General features: G+C 40.4%; 1 protein-coding gene across 5 annotated transcripts in view; it reads right to left on the bottom strand.

The window, feature by feature from the left end:
* The window catches only part of SYNRG (synergin, gamma), a 98,807-nt gene that overhangs the window by 91,174 nt on the left and 582 nt on the right, over positions 1–7,051 (bottom strand). The gene's annotated exons all lie outside the window — the stretch shown is intronic.

The following is a 7,051-nucleotide window of genomic DNA, read 5'->3' as shown; positions in this document are numbered from 1 at the left end:
CGGAGCCTGCAGTGAGCTGAGATCCGGCCACTGCACTCCAGCCTGGGCGACAGAGCAAGACTCCTTCTCAAAAAAAAAAAGAGTGAAACTCCGTCTCAAAAAAAAAAAAAATAAGCTCTGGTTGTAGATAAAATAGCCAAGGGCATGAATATATATATCCAGTAACAAAACAACTAAGGACAAACATGGAGAATTCTTTTTTAGTTTTTATTTTTTTTGAGACACAGTCTGGCTCTTTCATCCAGGCTGGAGTGCAGTGGCACCATTTTGGCCCACTGCAAGTTCTGCCTCCCGAGTTCACGCCATTCTCCTGCCTCAGCCTCCCGAGTAGCTGGGACTACAGGCCCCACCACCATGCCCAGCTAATTTTTTGTATTTTTTAGTAGAGACAGGGTTTCACCATGTTAGCCAGGATGGTCTTGATCTCCTGACTTCATAATCCGCCCACCTCGACCTCCCAAAGTGCTCGGATTACAGGCGTGAGCCACTGCGCCCAGTCCTGACACTCAGAGAATTCTTACAGTGAAAAGTGAGTAGGAAATGGTCATTGAGAACCAAGGGAGTCCTTATAACAGAGTTATAACTGAAGAAGGACCACATTTCAAGAAGGAAGTAGTTACCAGCGTCTAATGCTGTAGAATAGTGGTGAGAACAAAGATTAAAAAATAAATCACTGCTTTCAAAAACGGTGATCGTTGAGTGAGTTAGTGTCAACAGAGAAAGAGGAAGAGACCCTAGGGAGAAAAAATTTAAGAGACAAAATACATACTTAGTGATTGATAAGGTTTTTAAGAAAATGGGATTAACACGCAAAGTAGCAAAAGGGGGCCACATGAGGTGGTGCATGTCTGTAATCCCAGGACTTCGGGAGGCCAAGGCAGGCGGATCAGTTAAGGCCAGGAGTTCAAGACCAGCCTGGTCAACATGGCAAAACGCCATCTTTACTAAAAATACAAAAATTAGCCAGGTGTGGTGGCATGTGCCTGTAATCCCAGCTATCCAGGAGGCTGAGAATGAGAATTGCTTGAACCCAGGAGGCAGATGTTGCAGTGAGCCAAGATTGCTGAGCCACTGCACTCCAGCCTGAGCAACGGAGAGAGACTCTGTTTCAAAATAAAACAAAACAAACAAACTAGCAAAATGGATCTGGTTTGAAAAGGAAGTGGGACTTCTTTCTCTGAGCCTAGATAGAAAAAGGGACAAATCAAGGAAGACTTCTGAGTGAGAAAGGCTCTTAATCTGAAAGGAGGTTTTCAGAAACTCTTCAGAGAATCTAGCGAATGGCTGGGCCTGGTGGCTCACACCCGTAATCCCAGCACTTTGGGAGGCCAAGGTGGGAGGACTGCTTGAGCCCATGAATTTGAGACCAGCCTGGGCAACACAGTGAGACCTCATCTCTCCAAAATAACAACAACAACAATAAAGAATATAAAAACTATAACGGTGATTCTTTTCCAGAAAGTTTTCAATTTACTGTGCCCAGTTCCATCAAAAGAAATCAGTATCTATGGGCATTATAGCCTTATGAAATAAATTTCTCAAATAATAAGAGATGAAAGGAGAAATTACTCCTTGATTCACGGACTGCAGAATGGATGTTGTTTTAGCAGGCATGAGAACATTAAACTTCTTATGCATTGTCATCAGAACATTAAACTTCTTATGCATTGTCTCTTGGGTGACCAGACACATTGTCAATAAACAGTAATATTTTCAAAAGAATCTTTTTTCTGAACAGTTGGTCTCAACAATGGGCTAAAAACACTCAGTAAACCATGCTGTAAACAGATGTGTTGTCACTGAGGCTTTGTGGTTCAATTTATGGAGTATAAGCAGAGTAGATTTAGCATACTTTTAAAAAGCCCTAACATTTTCAAAGTGGTCAGTGAGCACTGGTTCAATTTAAAGTCACCAGCTGCATTAGGCCCTAACAAGAGAGTCAGCCTGTCCTTTGGCACCAGACATTGACTTCTCTTCTCTAGCTAGGGAAGTCCTAGGTAGCATCTTTGTCTGCACTGAAAATCTGGCCAGGCATGGCTGCTCATGCCTGTTAATCCCAGCACTTTGGGAGGTCAAGGCAGGTCAGGAGTTTGTGACCAGCCTGGCCAACGTAGTGAAACCCCATCTCTACTAAAAATATAAAATTAGCCAGGCATGGTGGTGCGCGCCTGTAATCTCAACCACTGGGGAGGCCGAGGCAGAAGAATCACTTTAACCTGGGAGGCGGAGGTTGCACTGAGCCAAGATTACGCCACTGTACTCCAGCCTGGGTGAAAGTGAGACTCTGTCTAAGAAAAAAAAAAAGAAAACAGAAAATCTATTATTTAGCATAGCCACCTTCATCAATGATCTCAGCTCTTCTGAGTAAGTTGCTAAAGCTTCTACATCAGCACTTGCTGCTTCACTTTGCACTTTTATGTTACGGAGACAGCTTCTTTCCTTAAACTTCATAAAGCGACCTGTTAGCTTCCAACTTTTCTTCTGCAGCTTCCTCACCTCTCTCAGCCTTCAGCCTTTACAGAATTGAAGAGACTAAGGATCTTGCTCCAGATTAGGCTTTGGCTTAAGGGAATGTTAAGGGTGGTTTAATCTTCTATCCAGACCACTCACCCTTTCTCAATATCTGCAACAAAGCTGCTTCACTTTCTTAATACTTGTGTTTCCTGGAATAGAACTTTTAATTTCCTTCAAAAACTTTCCCTCTGCATTCACAACTTAGTTTAACCGGTGTAAGAGGCCTAGCTTTTGACCTACCTCAGCTTTCAACACTTAATGACTAAGCTTTATCATTTCTAGCTTCCGATTTAAAGGGAGAGATGTGCGACTCTTCCTTTCACTTGAACACTTAGAGGCCATTGTAGGGTTCATCGGCCTAACTTCAATACTGTTATGTCTCAGGGAATATGGAGGCCCTCGGAGAGGAAAGACAGGGGAACAGCTGGTAGGTGGAGCAGTCAGATTACACAAAACATTTATCCATTACGTTTGCTGGCTTATACGAGCTGGGTTTGTGGTGCTCCAAAACAATTACACCAGTCACATAAAAGACACACTGATCACAGATTACCATAACAAATAATAATAATGAAAGAGTTTGAAATATTGTGAGAATTACCAAAATGTGACAGAGACATGAAGTGAACACAGGCTGTGGAAAAATTGTGCGGATAAACTTGCTCAATGCAGGGTTGCCACAAACCTTCAATTTATAAAAAACACTGTATCTGCTAACTGCAATGAGGTATGCCTGTATTCAGTTTTTAAAGACATTACTCATATGCTAAAATTGATAAATTTAGGAGCAATGAACACATTTAAGTAATCAAGCTGTCAAGGTTTTTAAAAATCAGCCTTAAACATTTAAATTAGTCATATGGTCTAGTGGTTCAGAAGAATTGGAAACTCGTGTTATATTTTCTTTCTTCCAGCTTTGACATAAAGTAACTGTGAAGCTCTGTGCAATCTCCTTCACCTCCTGTCTGGTTTCCCCTCTGTCAAATGAGGATGTAGAAGCAAGTCTGCCAAAGTCTCAGCTAAGACAATCACATAGACATAAATATACAAACAGATGTATAAAGGTTACTTTGAAAACAAAATAAAAACAAAAGTTAAGACTATGACAAACATGACTTTAGTAAGAATTTAGCAACTCGAACTGCTAAGTGACCTATGAAAAATTTGTATTTTTCTCTGAAACGTTTACACAACTAATATCAACATGCTTAAAGATCGGTTAGATAAGCAGCTGAGGCATTAATAAGACAGTAAAAGCTTGGCAAAAAACTGGGCAGCAAAATGACCAACAATTTAATTTCAAAGGTAAAATCACTAATTCATATATTACTGATATCTCAGTATGAAAGCAGAGCTCTGTCACTTACCTATCCATCCGTCCCTCCTTTTCAGTTACCTTTGCTACTAACCTAGATTTGACACTAACCTTCACTTCTTAGGCCTAGACTCCTAAAGACTTCCTAATGGATCACCCCTCCTCCGGACTCTGGTTTCTAATTCATCTGATGCAGCACAAGTGAGAGACATCTTTCTAAATGATGAACCATTACTCAGTAATTAAACGGTCCTTTAGCAAGATGCACTCCTGGAGTTAAAACTATGGAATGATTTCCCTGAAACTGAATTTCCTTAGTTTAAACTCAAGGCCCTCTCTAGTTTGGGCACAACTCTACTTTTCAGTTTTATAAGGAAACTAATGTTAGTTTCCTTATAAAATAATCTCACAAAACTCTTCTCCACCACTCAGAGCCACAGTCATCTGGCACTGCAGGTACATTGTTTCCTTAGTGTGCACTAGGCCTTCTCATCTCTATGACAATCTCTTGACCGCTTCCTCTTCCTCTAATTGTGACCCAACCGAAATACCACTTCTTTGCCTTTGATGTAGCTGGAATCCACAAATATTTACAGAATGTTTTTTATGTGCAAAAATGTGCTAGAAGCAGTGGAAGAAGAAAAGATGAGGAAGCCCTCTAAAAGCTTGTAAAAGATAGGAAAAAATAGACAAGTTCATAAATGATAACATTCTAGAAGAACGTGACCTCTTTTGTTCTCTTTTACTTTGTACCACAGTTATTTTGTACATTCTCCAAGGATGGGGACCATGTTTTGATGTCTTTTTAATTCATTACGGCATCAAGACCAGTACCTTACCCATGGAGGCATTCAATGACTACAGACTAATCCAGACCTTTCAACTTTTTTTTTTCTGCCTTACTTGATTTAAAAAAAAAAAAAAAAAAAAGAATTATACTTCTCATCTCTTGGGCAAATTTTGCCATTTATACAACTCTACCATTTATTCTAAAGTAGCTCATTCAGGACACCAATCAAAAGTAGGCTAATATTAAATTTGGAAAACATTATTGTCTTTTGCTTAGCCTCTCAGAATAGAGAGAAGTATCCAAACAATACAGTCAGTTATAGTTCACGGATTTTCTCCATTAAAGGTGTAGAGAAGTTGCCTGTTCTTTTTCTTCTAATATACTTAGGTTGCCATAATGTTAGTTTCCTTATAATTTCAGGGAAGGTAGGTGGCAAAAAGAAAATTAAAAATAAAATAGCTTCAGCCTTTACCATAACACTCTAAAAAAACATAGTATTTCTTTTTCTATTGAGGATACAGCTTCTCAGTCTCAGAAAGTTGCCAATATATGTAACATGTACCATATATTTTTCAAGGTAAGGATCATTTTAACCATTTCTTTCTCTCCCATATATGGTTTACAGTTTTAGAATGCAGATGTTACTACATTTACAAAGGAGGGAAATTTTAAAATCATTCTATCAAAATTCAACCCATATTCATTTAAAAAATTTGCTTCCATGGACCAATGATACTCAAATACTATAAAGTAAAGGGAACCTGAGGTCCTCCCCACCCAAAAACCTTTTTTTTAAGTAAATAACAATTTGGGCCTAGATATCAATTCTTCTAAGTTTACATTTTCCCAGAACTTGGTGCCATGATTAATCATATACTTGATCAAATTAATACCACCCAGGGATATTTTAGAAACTGTAATCACACATAGGAAATAAATAGAGGATGCAGGGCGTGGTGATCACGCCCGTAATTCCAGAACTTTGGAAGGCCGAGGTGGGCGGATCACTTGAGGCCAGGAGTTTGAGACCAGCCTGGCCAACATGGTGAAACCCCGTCTCTACTAAAAACACAGAAATTAGCTGGGCGTGGTGGCGCAAATGTAATCCCAGCTACTTGAGAGGCTGAGGCAGGAGAATCGCTTGAACCCGGGAGGTGGAGGCTGCACTGAGCTGAGACCGTGCCACGGCACTCCAGCCTGGGTGACAGAACAAGACTCTATCTCAATCGACCAAGCAACAAAAATTAGCCGGGCGTGGTGGCGCGCATCTGTAATCCCAGCTACTCCAGAGGCTGAGGCAGGAGGAATCACCTGAACCCGGAGGCAGAGGTTGCCGTGGGTCGAGATCGCGCCACTGCACTCTGGCCTGGGTAACAGAGCGAGACTTCCTCTCAAAAAAAGAAAAAAAGACAAAAAAAAAAAACAACAACAAACAAGACGAAAGAAAAAAAGAAAAAAAAGAAAAGAAAACAAATAGAGGGGGCATTATTACACATGTTTCTTCTGCAGCCAGAAACTGGCTTATACCAAGTATTTATTTTTTTTAAAACCCTCTAATGAAACAACGAAGAGAACAAAAGAGAAAGCAAAAAGTCTAAGATGTGCAGAGGAAATGAAAAATGGGGCTGCACACAGGTGGTTTATTGAACAGCCACTGCTCGTTTCCTGACATACACACAAGCACCCGCAAGAGGTGATAACTTTAAGGTCCTTACACTTTTGTAGTGTTCACGACTCCGAAATTGAAACACTGCATGGAAAAAAAAAAAAAAACACACTTCGATTTCCAAAGATAATTTAGGATACTGAAGATGCAAAGCTACTTTTACCTCCAAATGTGTGTGCTGTATGTGTTGGTTAGTAAAACAAAATCAGACTAGGTCATTATAGAAGTGAAAACTTCCCGGAATAAAATATTTCCTTAAATGATAATGAACCTGTCAACTTGCAAATGTACATCTCCCTTATCGTTCTGGGTAGAAGAACCACAGCCAGTTCGTGGCTGAAATGTGGCAGAGGGCAGATGTGTTTAAGGGCTAAGAGTCTGGAAGCTTTGTTCTAATAAATGCGCAACTGCTGTTTAACAGTGCATTTTCTTTGTTTTTAAATGCCTTTTTAAAAAGGAGACAGACAAGTCTTAAGAGTTAGTGTACAAGACAATAACTCTATCTCAAGACCATTACTAATTCAGAGGTCTTTAGATGTTCCCGCTGTTCGTCGCGGGTTAAGGGAATATAAAGAGGACAGGACACTCTAAAAGGGGAAGAGACAAATCGTCCACACACACACCCCCTTGGAAACAGTCATCCAGCTTTGTGAACAGATTTTTTGAGCCCTCCCTCCAACATATCTGGTTAAGTCTAGAAAGCCCAGGGAAAGGGAAGACCCTGGTCGCTTCAAGGCAGCCAGGACTAGGAGCGGAGTCAGGGTTC

This window comes from Colobus angolensis, unplaced genomic scaffold (genome assembly GCF_000951035.1).
Source record: "Colobus angolensis palliatus isolate OR3802 unplaced genomic scaffold, Cang.pa_1.0 Scaffold37, whole genome shotgun sequence".
Lineage (NCBI taxonomy): Eukaryota > Metazoa > Chordata > Mammalia > Primates > Cercopithecidae > Colobus > Colobus angolensis.
This window is presented reverse-complemented; position numbering and strand designations above follow the sequence as displayed.